The sequence below is a fragment of the Corvus moneduloides genome, chromosome 3, assembly GCF_009650955.1.
Source record: "Corvus moneduloides isolate bCorMon1 chromosome 3, bCorMon1.pri, whole genome shotgun sequence".
NCBI classification, from domain to species: Eukaryota; Metazoa; Chordata; class Aves; order Passeriformes; family Corvidae; genus Corvus; species Corvus moneduloides.
In genome coordinates this window covers 40,421,545-40,442,558 of record NC_045478.1, presented here as the reverse complement: position 1 = coordinate 40,442,558, position 21,014 = coordinate 40,421,545, and the positions used below count along the sequence as shown (strand labels likewise).

The 21,014-nt window shown below is 39.6% G+C and overlaps 1 long non-coding RNA gene across 1 annotated transcript; it reads right to left on the bottom strand.

Moving 5' to 3' along the window:
• Positions 1-315: 315 nt before the first annotated feature.
• LOC116441786 lies at positions 316-20,754 on the bottom strand. Its single transcript, XR_004239238.1, has 3 exons — positions 20,744-20,754; positions 19,259-19,260; positions 316-449 (listed from the first exon to the last, which is right to left on the bottom strand). It is a non-coding gene; the product is annotated as an uncharacterized LOC116441786 (long non-coding RNA).
• Positions 20,755-21,014: the final 260 nt, after the last annotated feature.

Sequence of the window (21,014 nt, the reverse complement as noted above, 5' to 3'; positions counted from 1 at the left end):
AAATGAACTCTTGCTGGTATGAATCACAGAATATGCCGAGTTGGAAGGGACACACAAGGATCATTGACTCCAGTTCCTGGCCCTGCACAGCACTACCCTCACGAATCACACCATGTGCCTGAGCATTGTCCAAATGCTATTTGAACTCTGTCAGGCTGGTGCTGTGACCACTGCCCTGAGGAGCCTGTTCCAGTGCCCAACCACCCTCTGGGCAAAGAACCTTTTTCTAATATCCAACCTAAACCTCCCCTGACACAACTTCAGGCCATTACCTAGGGTCCTGTCACTGGGCACCACAGAGAAGAGATCAGTGCCTGTCCCTCCTCTTCCTCTCACAAGGAAGTTGTAACTGCAATGAAGTCTCCCCTCAGTCTCCTCCTCTCCAGGTTGAACAGACCAAGGGACCTCAGCCGCTCCTCCTATGGCTTCTCCTCCAGACCCTTCACCATCTTCGTTGCTGTCCTTTGAATTCTCTCTTGTAGCTGAATCTCTTTTTATATTGTGGCACCCAAAACTGCCCCCAGCACTCGAGGTGAGGCCGCCCCAGTGCAGAGCAGACTGGGACAATCCCCTCCCTTGCCTGGCTGGTGATGCTGTGCCTGATGCACCCCAGGACAGGGCTGGCCCTCCTGGCTGCCAGGGCACTGCTGACTCATCGTCAACTTGCCATCGACCAGGACTCCCAGGTCCCTTTCCACAGCGCTGCTCTCCAGCCCCTCATTCCCCAGTCTGTCCATACACTCAGGGTTGGCCCATCCCATGTGCAGAATCCAGCACTTTCCCTTTTTGATCTTCATATGATGGGTGATTGCCCAGCCCTCTTAATATGTTGAGGTCTCTCTGCCTTTGAGGGAGTCAACAGCTCCTCCCAGTTTTGTATCATCTGTGAACTTGCTTAGTATCCTTTCCATCCTACATCCAAGTGATTTATGAAGATGTTGACAGTGGCATCATATGATTACTACAATTTGTTTTATCAAATAGTGATAGAATTTTTAGAAAAATACTTTAGATTTTTGATAGTAAATGTGATTTTATTTTCTGTTTCATTATTTGCCATTAAAATGCAGCAGTGAGTTTAAATCAAAGAAAACTATACATGATTTGAAAACCGTTGACGTAGATATTTCCTTTAACCAGTTTATTTATTTCTTTTTCTTCTCTGAAACAAAAAATTCCAGCTCTCTGAACACAATTTCCAGTTTCCTGCTTTAAATGAAGGTTGCTTTCATCAAAACATTTTCAATATGCAAATTGATAAACCCAGAATTTAAACTCATATCTGAAGGTCATATAAAGGAAATACTTCTTATTTCATGCCATACATTTGAAGTATCACACTTTTTCAGGAAGTAATCACACAATTCTTCCCTTATAGTTGGTGAATCATGTCATCCAAATGAGTGAGACTCTTTCCATTTAATACTTTAGAGAAACAGTTTCAGGAATGTTAGTTTAAGCCTAAGCTGGAGATGGGTATCACCTTACCTAATAGGAGTACTGCAGTGTACATTTATACTTCATATGACCTCCTTATAGCTGATGGAGGGAAGTAAACAGGTCCATCATACTTCAGCATGGGAAATAAATTGCCCTGCCTTTAGCTGAAGTCCCTGTAAACAATGGCAAGTAGAAACTTCAAAATCCAACCACCTGCATTGCAATTCCAAGAAAATAAATATATAAAGCAAGCTTAAGATAAAAATAGAATACAAAGACATTTTGCAATAATACCTTTCTTTCTTTACATTCTACTTAATTAATATGAATGACATATCTGACTTATCAAAAGCTTGAAATTGTTTCCACAGTCTACTTTCAATTCTTATGTTAAACCTACATGTCTACTTAGCTTCAGTGTATGTTTTATAGTTGAAACATACTTTTTGTATTTTTTTATTATTAAAGTTATATTTATGAGCATATATTATTATAATAGGAATAGAAGTTTGAGAGACAATTCTGTCAATCTGATTGTCTAACACTTAAGGCAATAATTTTTCAGACCTGTTCTGTACATACCAGTTAAATTCTATAGTTAAAAAATAAAAAAGCATATGCATATTTTATTTTATTTTTCCAGTTTTCAGTTCTTAATGACCTCAGGACAGGTTATTTTTAAGGAATTAATGATCTGCCAGAAGATGTTCATTGCCCAAGGTATAGAGATTTGGGCTAGTCATTAATACTGGGGAAATATTTTGTACTTCGATCATTGCTGTCAAGTTTCTTAATGTATTCAGACTTTAAATAAGCTCTTAAAGACTGTGATAATGCAAATTTCAAACTTGAAGCATCTGACAAGACTCACATTGAAACAACCTCTTAAGAAAAAAGTCTTCAGAATATCTCTTTCTAGCCCCTTATCTATTTTTTTTCTTTTCTATCTGACCTACTTTTCTCCTGCACTTGTCCTCTGAAGTCCTTCAGTAATCAGGCTGTACATCTATCTAAAGCCCATGAGCAAAGTTTTTGGCCTTTGGCTGAGAAACTTTAAATAGCAGTACTGTCATACAGCCCACGAAAAGACAAATAGGCATTATGTGAACTGAACAAGTTTCTTCAGAGCCAGATATACGTATACACACACACACACACATTGGTATACCTAAGTGCATGAACATACACAAGCACACACATCTGCCTTTTTGCTGAGGCTGCTGAAAAAAACATAAAATATTCAGACTAAGACTCTATTAAGGGTAATGATCAGAAAATCCTAACTTCATAGCTCTGATTTCCATTAATCTGTCTGTGATAACTTCACACGGAAATGTGAATTGAATGAAAAAAAAGGTTTTTTCACTAAAGCTTTATTTGTTATGCTAAGTAAATCAAATGGAGTATAACAAGAATTTACTATTTAATTTACTTCTTACTTTGAAAGTATCCAAAATACTTGAGTATTTTTTAATCTGACTATATTTGGATCTTTTTATTCACATAACAGCAAGTTTCTTGCTTCTGTCTATTTGGTTTACTTGGTTTTTGAAGGCAGGCTCATATTTTTACACATGCTGTTGTGGGAACACCTCTTTTGGATGGAATACACTCCAATTCAAGGCAATACCTGAATTGCCACCCTCATTCTTGAATTTCTGCAGCAGAAAGTGATACAGTGATACTTTAGAGATACTTTATAGATAGTACGCCACCAAAGTCCAGATGGTGGAGTAGACTCTGATTCAGATCAGCCCTGGGTTATCCTGATATAGTCTCTACCCTCTTCACTTTATATTCTGTCCCAATGCCTTTCAGGACTTCAGTCTCACCTCTCATAAAGTGAAAAAAGCAGGAAGACATCATAGCATCCTGGCTTAATAGTTTGCTCAAGTCTATGGCACAGGCAGCTTATACTCAATTCATTTCTCCTGGCTGATATCAAAATTGCTCATATGCATTTTAGATCAACTACATGGGATGCTTTTCATGTTAGGATCTAGTCAGATTAAACCTAGTGCTTTTCCAGACTCTTTCAGACCATCCCCAAAGGTACCAAATTTAGTCTGGATGTGTGATCATGAGAACAGAAGCATTAAGGTCATAATCATAATATGTTGAGTGAGAACTTACCAGTTGGCTTGAAGTATGTTAGTGGCCACCCTTCTGATTCAATTATCTTGATGCCTTGAGAGGCCTCCTAGAAACAGAGACTAGACAGGACTAAAGGATTAAAAGGGGCATTTATTTGAAAGGCCTTCAAAGGTACACCCTGGGGAGCCTGAAGCTATTCTCAAAATGGACCCCAAGATGGACCCCAGGTCATGACTTCTTCACCCTTTTATAGGTTTGGTTCATTTTCATAGCAGGGTTAATTCCCCAATTGAAGCTTCAGTTTTCCCCTCAGTTTACCCCCCACTTAGTGGCTCTTTGGTTTATACTTTTGAGCCTAGGACAGCCTAAGTGTCCTTGAAGAGCAGATCCAGAGAAGCTTTGTTATGTCTACCTAGCACAAGAGCAGAAATTAACAGGCTACAAGAAACTTCAGAGTCACACACCAAGCAGTACAGAATTTGAAAAATATAAAGGTTAAAACTTTAAACCCAAGGCATCAATCTAATTCAGGAAGACGAGTAAGAAAGAAAAAGTGGATCAGAGTCTGGGATTTAAGTGCTTTATTAATTTAATGAACTTGCTTTGTCAGCTTTATTAAAGCTTTTATGATCTTGCAAGCATATGTGGTTTAACTATATACAGCCTACGATAAACTTATACTATTGTTACCAGAGTTTGGCAGTTTTAAAATATTTACCTAACTGCTAACTTGAAATTTGTCCTCTAGTTAAATATATCTGTGTGTGGCTTCGTATTTGTGTCTTGGAGCCTACCCGGATGTGCTGAGCTCACAAGTAGGAATCTGTTTTTTTTTCAAATTAAATTATTGTAATTCATCTTGAAATGAAGGCAAGCTGAGTTGAGTCTTTCCTTGTCGTCATCATCATAAGTACCACATTTTCTCCTGGTCACCTTCTACCCTCCACAGAATCACAGAATGAGTAAGGCTGGAAAGAATCACAGGGGTTATCTGGTCCAACCTCCTTGCTCAAGCAGGGTCTCCTAGAGTGTGCTACTCCAGATTGTGTCCAGAGGGCTTTTGAATATCTCCAGTGAGGGAAATGTCACAACCTCTCTAGGCAACGTGTTCCAATGCTCAATAACCCTCAGATACACTCCAACATCTTCATATCGTGCTTTCAAATTACCTTTGAAATCACCTTTAATGTACTTAGAAAATAATACTTGGTGATTCAAGTCATGACTTTTGAGTCAGATTGTCTGTCTTGAATCGTGTCAAGTGTAGAGTACTAACAAGGTTAAAAAAAATCTTGTTTGCTTTTAGCAGAAGCAGGTATCTACAATATTAAATACACATCAGGAGCACATCTGTTTTTAAAAATACTACATATACATCTGTCAGAGAGCTTGCTCATGTAGATAAGCCATAAAAACTACTCTGGAATAGAAAAAGCAGTAATTCCCCATAGAGCAAGAGTGGTATGTATTCGGATACAGGCTCCGCACTTAAGAGCAGGAGGACCGATTTACATGTGAGTCATATGTATCTTGTTGGGCCATGATTAGCAGTCTGAGATAATCACAGCAAGTCAGGTTAATTAAAGTAATAGCCCATGTACCACTTAACACATCTTAGCCTTAAGGCTGAGAAAGTGTTAATATTCATATGTAAGGCTTTTGTTGGAAGCTTAGAGTTTGCTTAAGCTTACAATTCTAATATCAGCTATTCAAGAATTAAAAAAAAAGAAAAAAGAAGAAGAAAAAATTCTGCATCTGCCTATAAAGTCAAGGATCCTATACAGACATTTAATGTGGGATTTGGTTTATCTAATTTTCAAAAAGATGCTGCTTAATAGAGGCATGTTGTCCAAATTACCCAGTAGTATTTGTCAAGGTCCGGCCTGGCTGTGCCAGATAATGAAGTGCTGTGACCTTCCTAAAAGCATCTCCAAGGCGAAGCCGCTTGGCAGGACCATCACACACCCATACACATGCACACACACATGTAATAAATGGTTAAAAGGTTTTTTTTGGTTGAGAAGAAGTTAAAAGTTGTTTGTTAAAAGATTGGGGATATATAGTTAATGAGTTAATCAGTATGCGACTGTACGGGTGTAATGTTGCTATGTGCCCACTAGATGGTGACACCAATGGGGGAAAGTAATGGGTCTATAGAAAAGAGGAGAATGTTCTAGAATGTTCTTAAGATGACTTAATAATTATGATGTAAACATTTTGAGGAATTATTGGTTAGGGGGCAAACCAATCACTCGACGCCCCAGAGACTGATGGAACTGAACACCAATGAGGACCCTAGCAACGAGCCATCAGAGGGAGGATCTGAGCTGCACCAATCACAACATCAGAGAGACTAGAAAAACTGCCCCGGGGCTCAGCCCCCGGGGGTCTTCCAGAGGAACTTGAGTCTGAGGGAATGCCCTGTGCGCCACACTGTTGTTTTTTTTCTGGGTTGTCGAGTGGGACTTGGGCTTACCTCGAGTCTCTGCTCCTGGTTTTTCTTTTTAATAAATGAGCAGACTTTTACTCCACCCAAAAAGTCCAAGCTTCCCTTATAACACACATAGATAGCTCCAGAAAATGGGTCAACAACAAAGAGATGGGAAGAGTCTTCATATGGGGTTCCATGGGAAGAGTTCCTAGACCAAAGACGAGGAAGATGGCGGGGCACTCCAGGTTTATATACAGGAGAAGAAGGAGCATCAGAGACCAATGATCTGAGGGCACGGGGCCAGTACAGAGGCGGGACTAGGGGATGGGAGCCAATAGGGAGCTCTGAGGGAGTGGCAATGGGGCAAGGGCCAATGGGGGAACAGGGAGTGGAGAACCTTCTAGGGCAGGGACATATAAGGTAACAAAGGGCGGGGAGGTCAACGGCCAAGTAGGGAAGCAGAACTGGGGTACATTAACGTACCAAAGCAAAGCAGCCTGGGGGAAGCCTTTTCTGTCTCCCTAACCTGGGGAGGATCTCTGATACTAGGGACTGTCCCACCAATGGATTCTCTTCATCCCTTGTACCACTGGCCTCCATAGTAATTAAAGAAGAAAGCCAAAAATCTTGAGAACAGTTCACCCTCAGTGGACAAAATAGGTGAGGATATATAGTTCACTGGAAGGGTTCAACTTTTGCTATGGACCGAATGCTATAATAGGTTAGACTGGAAGCCACAGAAAATTTTAGATTGGAAAGAGACCTTTTTTTAACCTGAAATCTGAGGATAACTGTCTTCTTTCCAAGTGAAACTGGTGTACCCAGCTGATATGCAAATGAAATTAGGAGAATTCAGAAAACTATGCGCTTACCATATAATAATAATGATGATTTCAAACCAAACAGAAAGGGGTTTTTTTTGGTTTTTTGTCTCAAATAGATTTTGAGAGACAGTTGCTTTTCTCTTCTTTATATGTAATTTTATATTCAGATATTATTTACAGAGTGAATTTGTACAGTCTCTTTAAATGCAAGATAGAGACTTTATTCCAATACGGGCTTTTTTCATGTTCAATACTGTGGCTTCTTTGATGTTTTCATCTCCTTTTTTTGTGGTTAAATGGGTAGTTTGATTTGAGAGGCACCTCACTGGGCAACATGCTCAAACCCTGACTTAATTTACCAACACATGAAAATGGTGAGTCAGTCTCTTTCACAGAGGACCAAGTAAAGGCAAATACTTCTCAATATAATGGTGAATGAATGCTGTCTGATCTGATGATTAACCAGAAAATCTTCCACCTGTTTTCTGTGATTATGTATTCCAGTGAGCATTGTTTCCTGTATTACAAAGGTGTTTTGCTGCTCCTGTTTCATGTGTCTGTGTTGGTCATGCTTCATTCTAACTAAAGTGGATGTTAACATAGCAAACATATCTGATGCCTGCCAGTCACCATCAGAGAACAGGATGATCAAGTAACTGTAATGGAAGAAACAGCAGATGTTAGTGAACCCAATATCCCTCACTTTTTGATCCTGTTTTAAATATTCTCAGCTGTGTGAATTTGATGGAAATATGCAACTTGGACCAGAATTTGGTTTCGCTGCCAGAGTCCCTGCTTAGTGGTTGTGGTGGTAGTGATGATGATAGCAGGCCCAGAAGCGATGTTTTGAATATGTATGCCCCCTTCTCATCACAGAATCAAAGGAAGGTCTGTGTGCTGTGAGTGAAAGATATGTAGTTGATTTAGTTCCTTGCAAGACTATTCGTTTCTCTGAAGGCATTCCTTGCTTTGATCAGTAAGTTACCATAAATAAAAAACATAGCAGTTGCATAAAAGAGTCTTTTTCTTGGGAAAGAATAATGTATCCTCAAAAGTCGACAAGCCCATAATGTCTACAATGTGGTATGGCTCCAGTTCAAGCACAATCCTCTCTGTTATTTCCTGGTGTATAGATAGCGTGGTTGGATGATTTGTGAGATGTTTTGTCTTTTTCTGGGAACAGCCTGTATAGCAAAGGTTTTGTTGGTGTTTGGGTTTTTTTCCTCCAACTAAGTGTAACTTCTTGCTTTGGCATAATAATGACAGTTCAAAGTCAATTATTTAATATTGGATAAATAAAACGTTGCATTCAAGGCAGAAAAAAAAAATCCTGATTTATATAAAAGGAATTTAAAGGACCTGTCCAAGAACTTCTCAAAATAAATGAGAAGTCCAGATTGTTAGTGTTTGGAACTGTACAAAATGGGAAGTAGAAATCACTTCCCTCCTCAGTAGTGCCCTGAGAAAGAAACACAGATAGATAAGAAACTGCTTCACAGAACTTGGAATTATGCAGAAGTATATTTTTCCACCATTCTCCATACTATCTTTTCTTTACTGGAAAGAGTGAAATTTTCTCTCATGGATTATAATCCTTTCATGCACACAGCACAGCTCGTGTGAGTGCAGCAAGTTGAAAAATGCAAAACGGTGTAACTATTTTATTTTTTTGGGCTGTATTGGTTGATCAATCAATTGATTGATTGATTGGTAAGAGACTGAATTATTTTTAACAGTTTTATGTGATAATATGTCTCAGAGCAGCATGTCTCTGGTCATCTTACAGAAGAACAACACCACTTTTCTCTCTCTCAGCCTCCGTTAAGATGCTCACTTCCTAGGAGATGCTTGTGTTCTCTCTGTATCCTGAATGGATCTCTTGCACCCTCTTGGAGTCAAGAAAATAAATCTGCTCCTGTATTCCTTAGGAAAGAAGCTCCTTAAGGTGCTGAATGAGAGAGTTCAAACAAGTATTAAAAGTTGCACACTGGATTGCAATTTTCATTGTTCTTTGGCATTTTAAGAAAACTATTAAGGACATCCCCTATAATTTATAGAATGAAGAGAACATCAATTAAAATGCATATAGCTATAGTTTGGGTTGGCTTGCAGCAGAACAGGACTTACATAAGCACAAATAAAATAAGTTAGAAGGAAAAGAATAATTCATGTTTTACATAGCAGCAACCATATTCTCCCACGGCACTAAGTAGTTCCACAGGAGGTGATCCATTATGCAGAGTTAAAATTTAATTTCACCTTTCAAGACAGGTCCACCCAAAGAGATAAACTCATTCAACCACATTTTCTGTACACGGGAAAGTGCCAAAAAAATTTGCTCAGCCAAACCACGGAGGACACCATGCTACATCCTTTAGATGTGAGATTTGCAATTACATAACATATATGAAACATCTGGAAAATATTATACAATACTTTGATTCTATTTATGAACTGTTTTTTCATGGATGATGCAAATATTATGTAGCAGTAATAAATCTTCTTATTTCTTGCATTATTTCTAAATAAGCACAGTACATGAGATAAAAGTTTGCTTTACTACAACAAGATCTTTGACATGAGACTCTCCAGTTACAGTGAACCAAAGGCACTTCTCTCTTAGACTACTCTCACCTGAAGCAAATGAACAAATAAGAAACAAATGTAAAATTTTTTATGGGTGAGAAAAGATCATGTATCTTTCAATATGAAATACAGAATATCCTAAACAGTTTGGGATTAAATTATGTTGCTGCTTATGGTTCTTTGATAGGCCTTGCTGTAGTCTTCCACAAGTTTTAGTCATAACTCCATTGAGATATATTATTCCCCCCACTTCATTTCATAATTCCTGAAGATTGGAAACAACTTGTTTAAATATAATTAAATTCCTTCAACATATTCTGTCAGTAGTTAGCCCTTGCAAACTAACATAATCACACTCTTGAAGAGACCAGCACCTTGATTAAAGATACAGATTTTTCTTGAAATGCCACTTGAATTATGTTAAAGAAAGGTACTTACAATAGTGCTTAACTCTGATTTTCTTACACAAAAGATTAAATTCCTGAAAGAGATGACCAATTAGAACAGTAGGCTATTCAAATGAGACAAAAAATTACAACAAATATAAACTTATTCTTGAAAATAATTTGGATATTGATTATTCCATCACACTCCAGAAACATTAATTTTTCAGAGTTTAATTAAAAGTCTGAATTTGTGAGGTTTGTTTAACTCCATAAAGCGTAGCAGCACACAAGTACACAGACCATGGTTCTCATAACCAGTTAGTTTAATCTGTCAGCTTCCTGAAAATAAATGACAAGCAGGAATTACTTGCAGCAACTTGGTCAGGACACCCGCTTAAAAAAATTCTGTAAAGGAATTCTGTGGTCTTTTTTCTTGTTCTTTGTAAAGAAGGAAAATTTTCTACACTCATGCTAAAGTACATGGGACTTTCTAATTTGTAGGATCTTCCTGAAATGATTTCGGTCTCCTTTGTCAAGAATCAAAAAGCAGGAAGCTATTTTCTGGAACATTATTTGAAATAACCAATCCATTCTGAAAGGAAATACTAAACTTCTGTGGGTGCCCACCCAAGCAACTGTATCACTCCCCTCCTCAGATGGACAAGGCAGAGAAAATGTAACAAAAGGTCTGTGGGCTGAAATAAGAACAGGGAGAGATCATTCAACAGTTGCCATCACATTAAAACCAGAGTCGACTTGGGAAAATCAGCTTAATTTATTAACAAACGAATCAGAGTAAGACAATGAGAAATAAACCCAAATCTCAAAGATACTTTGCTATCACCTTTTGCTGCTTCCCAGGCTTAAATTCACTCCTGAATTCTCTACCTCCTCCCCTTCAGTAGCAGAGTGGAATGGAATGAGAAGTTGGAATGAGAGTTGCAGTCAGTTCATCCACTGCCCATCCTCTCACAAGAGGCAGTCCTTCGCATATTACTCATGTACATCCTTCCCACAGGCTGCAGTTCTTCAGGAACTGCTCCAGGGTGGGCCTTTTCCATGGTGTGCATCCCTTCAGGAAGAGGTAGCTCCAGTGTGGGTCCCCTGTGGGGTCACATGTTCTGCCAGCAAACCTGCTCCTTGTGGGCTCTTCTCTGCACAGGTCACAGATCCTGCCAGGAGCCTGCTCCAGCATGGCTTCCCTTGGGATCACAGCCTCCTTTGGGTGCATCCACCTGCTCTGGCATGGGGTGGATCCCTGCATTCCTGTGGTCCTCCATGGGCTGCAGGGCCACACTTCCCTCACCGTGGTCTGCACCAGGGGCTGCAGGGGCATCTCTGCTCCAGTGCCTGGAGCACCACCACCCCATCCTTTTGCAATGATCTTGTTTCTCTCACATTCTCACTCCTCTCTTGGGCTGCAGTTGCACAGGTCTTTGACCGTCCTTCTTAAATCTGTTATCCCAGATCTGCTACCACCATCACCGATGGGCTTGGCCTTGGCCAGAGACAGGTCCATCTTGGAGCAGCTGGCGTTGGCTTAGGTGGACACGAGGAAAGTTTCTAGCAACTTCTCATAGAAGCTACTTCTATAACCCCCCACTCACCACCATGACTGTCCCACCCACAGCTAAAAAACCTGCCCATGCAAACCAAATAAAACTTCCATCATTTCTCTTTTCAGAATGAAAATTTTACAGATAGGTAAAGAACTGTTGGCTGCAACAGAACTGTCTTGTGAAGCAAAGATCTAGAAACAAGCATCTGAGGACACAAAACTATTTGAAAAAAACCCAATCTGTAAAACCAAACAACACTCCAAAAAGAATAAACAGTTGATGAATGCAGGGATTTGATCATGCTTATTTTCAGTGAAACAATCAACTTTTAACAATATCCCATTCCCCTCCAAGCAACACTCAAAATAATATTTCACTTTTTCTTTGGACAATTATTTCCTCAGTTTTTCAACAAAGTAGTTGCAGTGGGAGATCTACCATCCATGGAGAATTTCAAAGTGATTCACCCAGCTGAATAGAAGCTATTATTTTACACTTGGTAATGACCTTGCTTAATTACAGCTGAAAGCACAACCTGATTTCACAGAGAAAGATGGTAAAAAAGCAGAATATCAGCTGTCTACCACACCACCTGGTATCCTCAATCCTTCTAAGGCAGTTCTTTAATCTGGGGAATAGTAAAGAGTCAGTTCTTGCTGCTTTAGCTTCTAACTTCCTTCTATCCAGAAACAGCCAAGTGTGTCATTTCTTATAATACCAAATTTCCCTGTGGTACTTGGTGCAGCAAAACAACTAGCGCTGCTGTCCTGCCTTCCAGAGATGACAAGGACAAATTAACATGCCCTTCCAGTCAAGCTGAACTCCTTGGCTATCTAGCTGTTGCCAAGGAAATGTCCCCTCATAGCTAGTACCTGCACATCTGGAGGACAATGGGGCTCAGTTGCACTTCCAACCTGGGCCAAAGCCATGGGAAGCTGATGGGGGGAATGGCTAATGCCAGCAGGGTAGACTGAGCGTTGTGCAGCAGCTCTGTTAAGCGTAAATAGCACCATCTTGTGTTCTCGGCCGCACCATTTGTAAGACTGCCCTACTGTAAATCATTCCTGTACACTCCTTTCTGTAGTAATTAAAACAACGCTCTTTGCTATGCCTCTGGGTTAATACAATTTGTTTTATTCACAGCCTAAGTCATTTGCCTCCCTGCAGCACACTGCTACATTATGTCTATCCAGCAGTGTTGAGGGAGCAAGTAGAGTACATTTCAAGGTGTACATAAATCCAGTTCAGGTTATTTCAAATGAAATAATAAGGTAAGTGCTATGTGCTTGTCTCCCATAGGGAAAACTCATAGGATGATAAAGAAAGATTCAGGAAAATCAAAGCTTTGCCTCAGGTTCCTTCACTTAAAAATATGAGAAGAGGGAGAAATACAAAGATGAAGATAAAGAACTGGGCACTCTGGAAATGTCATAAAGGACAGGGCTAGGGCCACCAGGGGAATTCCAGTCTCTGTTTTGAAGTGGGTACCAGTATCATATCCTTCTTTCCAAGATGACTGAAGTCACAAAATCCATTTATCAATATTGACACTTAGGAAAATCAGAGGAAATCTATAAGGAACTCTAAAAGGACCTGTCTTAGAAACCAAATATTACAGAAAAAGCCACAAGCCAACTAGTCCAGTTCATCTAGAGAAGGAAAAGAATAGAACAAGTATATATAATAGTAATATCCTCCCAGCCTCTGACAAATTTCCATTTAGAGATTTTCCTATGTCTTTTATGGTTTAAATATAGACACAACAGATCTTACAAGTATTTCTAGTAGATTACACATCTTCCTGTTGAAATTAATTCCATCTCTAAGATTTGGACTTGGCTTTCAGTGCTGTAATTTGATGGTCACTTGCTCTTTTAGTGAAAGAGGCAGAAAGCAGTCACTCCCTCTCATGCTTCTTCATGCCACTGATGATTTCCATAGAATTTCTGGTGACCTTTTTCTCAAGCTGAAAATTCCCAGTCTATTTGATTGTCCACTATCAAGAAACTGTCATGAAAGACCTTTGACCTTGATTTTGCTGATCATTAATTTATACAGCTGCATTGTAATCTTCTCTGGTTCGTTCTCTATTCCTTTCCTAATAATTTGTAACATTTGATTTGAATTTTGAATGCTGCCAAGAACTGAACTATTTTCATGCAGTCGTTTGTCATGACTCCAAACACTTTGTGTTTGTCAGCATAGAGTTCATTATTCTATATAAGAAAATAGGACTGTTTCTCCCCACACCTGTAACTTTACATTTACACTGAATGCCATCTGCCATTGACAAGTCATTTAGTCTGCCTCGGTCCTTCTGAAATATTTTACAGGTGTCTCTCAATCTTAGTACATTGAGAAACCATGTTTATTCTGATTTGAGTAAAATAAGGTAAGTTTCTGTGTGAACTCTTAAACAATGGAGTTTGGAATGGACACTGAAGTCAGGAGGGAAGACAAGAACCAAATACAGATGGCGTCTGTAGTAGTCATAAGCCACTGAAAATAGTGCAAACAACAGTCTTGGGAACTGAGACGGTACAACTTATCCCTTTTGTTTGATTCACTTTATGTTCCACCAAATTGTACTCTGCAGTCAATGAGATACTTAACTGGTGCTCTGTATCCTGGGAATGACTTGTTAGACTTCAGTCTGAATAGTGACAAGAGCTTAGTGACAGCACTGCAATGGACTCATATGTTTTGTCTCAGTAAAATCAAAAACCTTTTGTTGACAAGAATAAAAAGTATCTGTAACATGAGAGCCATTCTGAGAAAAATAAAAAAAGGTAATAATTTGTTGAAGGCTGTATTCTGCATATTGCTCAAATTCTCCCAGGGGTTCTATCTGAGCTATTTTGGGATGAAATACTGCCCCATATGAATACATCCATGTAGAATGCCATGATTACAAGTATTGGAAGAGGTCTCTGGATCATTCAATTTCATCTATCATTTTTGCAATACTGAACTGTTTCATTTTTGTACTTCCAGCCTGTGAATAGTCTTTGTAACCCTGGGCATTTGTGAGCAGGATAATGCTGGTTATAAAATAACTTACTTTATGATGAACTAGTATATTCCCTGTTGTTTGTTTATGAAGAATAAAACATCTAAGGAAGTAATTAAACAGGTGTTTATTGACACGAGTTTTAACACTTTGGAGGAATGTGTATAATGAGGTTTAACTCAGAAGGGTATTCACTATAGCAGTAGAAAGTTACAAATCTGGATCAATAGGGACCTAGAAGCTTTAAGAGCAAGTGTTTCATTGTGCATACATCATCTGCATTTATTTAGTGAAAATATTTTTGTGCTAAAGGGACAGCATCACCTTACTGCCTTGAAAAAATGATGGAAAACAACCATAACTAACATCAAGAAGGCATTTCTTCCCAGGCAGCACAGGGAGAATTACCTGTCACCTATGACTCATCATTTACTATATCTTTTCAAACAGATCCTCTTTGTTATTGACTAATTGGAAGAACAATAGAGGGCATGCAAAATATTCTGAGAAAGATAATGAAAACCCTGGATTCTTATTGTTCTATTAAAAATATAGCAATTCATCACTTAGCATCATTAGTGGCTGATAACTGAAACTGTGTCTATAATACTCATTCAATGCTTTTATTGTGCTTCAGTCAACATAAAGCATAGGTTAACTGTAATAGCTGTCTGTATTAAAATTTAGACACTGCCTGTTGAAAATGGATAGTAATTTGGTGATTATTCATATTTTTAAACATTCTGCATTACACTAATTTATTATGCAAAATTAAATTAGAGTGCATAGAGCATATGGATTTTTTCCATTTTTTACGCTTACTTGTGGCAGTGATGAATGGCAGATAATTTATAACACTGAAGTTTAATAATTAAAATTACTTTTATTATTCTGTTTACTAGTTTCTTCTTTCTACAGTCTCTTGTAATTTTGCCACATGATTAGCAACAAATTTTGCGCAGCAGCACCTTCTAATAGAACACAGCATGGACAATTTTCCATGCAGATTCAATCTCCATCTATATTCCACTAATCCCTTGATTGTTCCTGGGGAAAATAATCAGATCCCTGTTGTGTTCCTGATGCACTGAACATTTGTAAAGATAATAACAAGATTCAGTGCATCAAAGGACTCAGAATATGCATCTATACTTTGGCCTAACTGAAAAGGGCCACACAAGGAGCCTGGTCGATTATTCACTGAAGATTAATTAATACAGCTTCATTTGGAGGCTGTATCTACTTGTAGTGGAAATATGGTGTTGTGGTGGGTTAATCTTGCCTGGCTCACAGGTGCCCACCAAGCTGCTCTCACACTCCATCCTCAGAATAAGAGGGGGACAGAATAAGATGAAAAATCTGTTGGGTTGAGATAAGGGCAGAGAGATCACTCAGCAATTGCCATCGTGGGCAAAACAGTCTTGACTTGGGGAAGATTAGTTTAATTTACTGTTTATTAGTAACGAATTAAGATAGTGAGAAATGAAAACAAAACTAACTATACATCATCTTTTCCCAGGCTCAACTTCAATCTTTATCTTTCTACCTCCTCCACTCCAAGTGGTGCAGGGGGAGAGGGAATGGGGGTTGTGCTCAGTTCATAATGATTAGTCTCTGTTGCTCCTTTCTCCTTCTGCTGCTCCCCTGGTCCAGCATGGTTCATTCCCACAGGCTGCAGTTCCTTGAACTGCTTCAGCATGAGTCCTTCTCACAGGGTGCAGTCCTTTAGGAATGGTTTTCTCCAGCGGGGGTTCTCCACGGGCTGCAGTTCCTGCCAGAAAGTCTGTTCCCTCATGCGCCCTCCAAAGGCTGAAACTTTCTTCAGGTTACATACACCTGTTCCAGCATGGAATCCTCCATGAGATGAGGTATGGGAATCTGTTCTACTATGATCTTCCATGGGCTGTACAGGGTCACCTGCTTCACCATGGTCTTCTGCATGGGCTGCAGGAGAATCTCTGCTCCCACTCCTTCTTACCTGACCTTGTGTGCCGAGTCCTGCACTTTGGCCACAGCAACCCCCTGCAGCACTACAGGCTGGGGACAGGGGGGCTGACAAGTGCACAGGCGGAAAGGGCCCTGGGAGTGCTGGTTGACAGCCAACTGAACATGAGCCAGCAGTGTGTCCAGGTGGCCAAGAAGGCCAGTGGCATCCTGGCTTGTATCAGCAATAGTGTGGCCAGCAGGATCAGGGAAGTCGTTCTTCCCCTGTACTCTGCACTGGTGAGGCCGTACCTTGAGTGCTGTGTCCAGTTCTGGGCCCTTCAATTTAGGAAGGACGTTGAGATGCTAGAATGCATCCAGAGGAAGGCAACAAGGCTGGTAAAGGTTTTGGAACACAAGCCCTGTTAAGAATGGCTGAGGGAGCTGGGGATTTTTAGCCTGGAAAAAAGGAGTCTCAGGGGTGACTTTTTCACTCTCTACAACTCCCTGAAAGGTGGTCGTAGTCAGGTGGTGGTCAGTCTCTTCTCCCAGGCAACGACTGGCAGAACAAGAGGACACAGTCTTAAGCTGCACCAGGGGTAGTTTAGGTTAGACATCAGAAAAAAATTCTTCAATGAAAGAGTGATAGGGCACTGAATTGTCTGCACAGGGAGGTGGAGGAATCACCATCACTGGATGTGTTTAAAAAAAGACTGGACGTGGCACTCAGTGCCATGGTTTGATGAGGAAGTATTAGGTCAGAGGTTGGACTTGATGATCTCAAATGTCTTTTCCAACCTAGTTCATTCTGGGATTCTGAGATTCTGGGATTGATGTCCTCAGGGCACATTTTTTCAGTTGATCCTAAGAGTTGTTACGCAAAATTTACTCTTTCTTAAATAAGTTATCGCAGAGACACCACTGGTGTTACTGACTGGTTCAGCTTTGAGCAATGGTGCATTTCTTTTGGAGCCATCTGTAACTATCTCTGTTCAGTATGGGGGAAGCTCCTGGTCTCTTCTCAGAGAAGCCATCCGTGCAGCCCTCTGCTGCCAAAATATTGCCATGTAAACCCAATGCAGGTGTCAAATGAGCCAGCTGGCCAGGAGACATTTCTGTTGAAAAGAAACAAATGCCTTTTCACAGAATGCTCATGTGACATTCACTGGGACCCAGCTGACCTCTCAGCAGATACAGCTTAAATAATATCCAAATAAAGAGCTGGAGCAATGAGTTCTAATCAAGTCTAGATGATCTAGTACAGTTCAAGTTTGTTGTTATCTACAGCTGCCATAATAGAAAACAAGCACTTGACTAGGCATCGCCCATCTGGTTTGATGGCTGAGTCAAACATGATTGTCGGAATTTATCTGTTCAGCTGGGTGCAGGAGGAAGTCCACAACAAGGTGAGTGCTCCGTGGTCTTGCCCTGATACAAAATACCTAAACTGTCCTGTCTTTGTGTCTGCTGGAGATGAGCATAGGCTTAAATTTAAATGTATACTTTCAGACTCTTCTGAACTGAATTTTTCAGAGCAGCAATTTCAGATCGTTGTGACCTAAAATTATGGAGTTCCCATGGAACACAGTTTCATTTACCTTAAGCTTTCCTTTTTACTGTGCAATCTACATGGTGATATAGAAGGAGAATGGAATTAAAAAACCTTGTAAATTATATTTGTACATGCTTAAGTTCTTTTGCTTTGCTAGTGTCTTGGGGTGACTTTATGATGTGTATCCCCTATCTCTGCTCTATGCCCAGAAATTAATTTTGTGCCTTTCTGTGCCTTTAAACTGAGCCTGAGAGGGGGGAGAGGAAAAAAACCCAGCAAAACTTTCAAAGCACTTAACTGTTTGTTTTCTAGGACACAGATACACAGACTTCTCCTGCGGCAGCGAGAGCGGAGGGAAGCGCCCTGCTTGCTTTTCAGCCAGCTTTTGGCTATTTTTCTCTGGAGGGAGACAGAGAGTTGAACTTTGTTTTCCTGGGACTTCGATTTTTTCTTTTTCTTTTTTTGGACTGTTTCAACATCGGAATACATCGGGAGGACTTTCCACCAAGGCCTTGGCCCTGGAGGTGGGGCCATGACGCAGCTCCAAGGAGGGGGAGAGAGATCTACAGAAGGACTCTAAAATTTTCCCAGGTTTTCTCTCCACAGCAAGAGATTTTTTATTATTTAGCATTATTATCCTTTTCCTGTATTTGTTAATAAATAGCTTTTATCTCTTTCACTTTCCTCTGAGGAGAAATTTATTTTTTCCTGAACCTGGTGGGGGAGGGCTGGTTGTAACCTGCCTTCTATCAAAGGATATTTTTCTTCCAAATTTGTTCAAACCGGCACAGCTAGCCTCATAGAAAGAGACCTGATTCTGCTTTACTGTGTTTTTCATCTTACATAGGAAAATAGCTACAGAGCAGGTTTTCAAATGCTTTTAGGAATAGATTCTTTCTGCTCATACTGATGGTAGAACTTCTGTTGGGGTCCCTCCCCTGCAACAAACTTCCACTGACATCAATAAAAAACAGAGTGGGCCAGTGCAGAAAAGCTTTGAAATTGCCTTCTAAGTTCTAAAATTTGCAATTTTGCATTTAGTTAGACAAACATGTCCCTTGAAATGCTCACATTTGGAATCTAGCTTCCCTCGGGGGAAAAGGAAAAAAAAATACGATTGCATGTTTTCCATGGTCAGAGTACAGCAGAAACATGGATCAAATGAAGAATTAAAAAATAATAATTGAGTTTTTATGCAGGTGACATATATATTAATGTCAGAAAGCATTTATGCTAGAGAATAAAATGGACATCTATAGTCTCCTTCAAGACCACTTTAAATTATTACAGATATTTAGGCAGTTGCAGAAAGTATTAATGAGACCAACTACAAATCTAAACTTTATATATCTGACTCTTCCTTCCTGACATGACTGCTTATATTCAATATTTTGGGAGGTACGGGGGCTAAGTAATTTGGCTCCTAATCTTAAATATCAGCTAAACCTTATACGGCTGTCCTCTACTGCATGTCCACTCTGAAGTGTATAATTAGGAGTAGATGTAATATTTCTTTTGCAATGCAGCACCACAGTGTCTCTCTTAGTCCGTAACCAGTACCATGTTCTCAACAATTCAAAAGAGTTCACAGAAGAATTGAAAGCACTAAATTTTAGATACTGTTTAACCTTGGGCTTGTTTTCTTCTCCATCCCAGGACCCTGTACTCAAGGGACCCCATTAGTCAGCATCTTCCCTGGCACCAGTATAGCAGTATAACTTTAATTGTGTTGTGGTTTAACCCCAGCCAGCAGACAAGCCCCACATAGCTGCTCCCTCACTCCCCCACCAGTGAGATTGGAGAGAGAATCAGAAGGGTAAAAGGTAGAAAACTCGTCGGCTGAGACAGACAGTTAAATAGGGAAAGCAAAAGCTGCTCACACAAGCAAAATGAAGCAAGGAATGAATTCACTGCTTCTCATGGGCAGGCAGGTGTTCAGCCATCTCCAGGAGAGCAGGGCCCCCATCATGTGGAACAGTGACTTGGGAAGACAAATGCCATCACTCCAAATGTCCTCCGCTTCCTCCTTCTTCCTCTTACTTTGTATGCTGAGCATGATGTTTTATGGTCTGGAATGTCCCTTTGGTCAGTTTGAGTCACCTGTCTCAGCTGTGTCTCCTCCCAGCCTCCCAAGCACCCCCAGCCCCCTCCCCAGCATGACAGCACAAAAATCAGAAAAGGCCTTGGCTCTGTGTAAGCCCTGCTCAGCAATAACAAAAACATCTCTATATCATCAACCCTGTGTTCAGCACAAATCCAAAACACAGCCCCATGCCAGCCATTGTGAAGAAAACTAACCCCACACCAGCTGAAACCAGCACATTGTGGTAACCCCACAAACCAGAAAAAGCCCTTGATACCTTATCCTATGCCATTATCTTCACGAAAAATAAAGCATTCTGACATTATCCCTCTTTACTATCTGTCCATAGCATAAAAAGAGAAATATCCCTAAGGAAATGCTCTATCTGCCATGAGCCACTTCAGTCTGAATGTTTCACTTCGGCCATCTAAAATTAGTTAGAAACAAAAAATATGTTTTATTTTACTGTCTTCAAAAATTAATAGCTTCCTTTTTCTCTTTTGAGTGATGAAAATGGTACAAAGGTACAAAAGATTGATGTAGTACAGATTTGCATGATTCTGCTAAAGATATTTTACATATATGTACTTGTTAAATTAAAAGTAAATTGCACAATGTTGAAATATAGGATTTTCTTTTACAGTATAATTAAACCCAGATATCAAACATTTGTAAGGTGGATATTAGAAACACAAGTAGAAGTTGAAATGTGTATCATTCCCTATAAAATACCTTACCAAAATGTGCTTTGCAAACTATCAGTATTTTAAATAACTGCAAATAAAGTAGTCATTTTGTTATCTGGAAAATTAGGTATTGTCCTGACAATGTTGAAAAAAATTTGAAAATTCCAACTGAACATACAGGAAAGGCAAATCACAAATAAATTTATATTTTCCAAAGAAAGGTAAAATGATGATATATTTCTGTACTCTGATAAGGGGTTTTTTTATGAATCAAGATGCTAAATCACAATGACTAAAAAAAAGAAAGGATATTTTAAAAATTGTTTTGCTGATTCTTTAAGTACACGAGTTATACATGATATTGATTTAAAATATAAATTTAGATTTTTTTTCTTTATATTTGCATCTTACCTGGAGAAAGGTACTTAAAGTCTGAAATT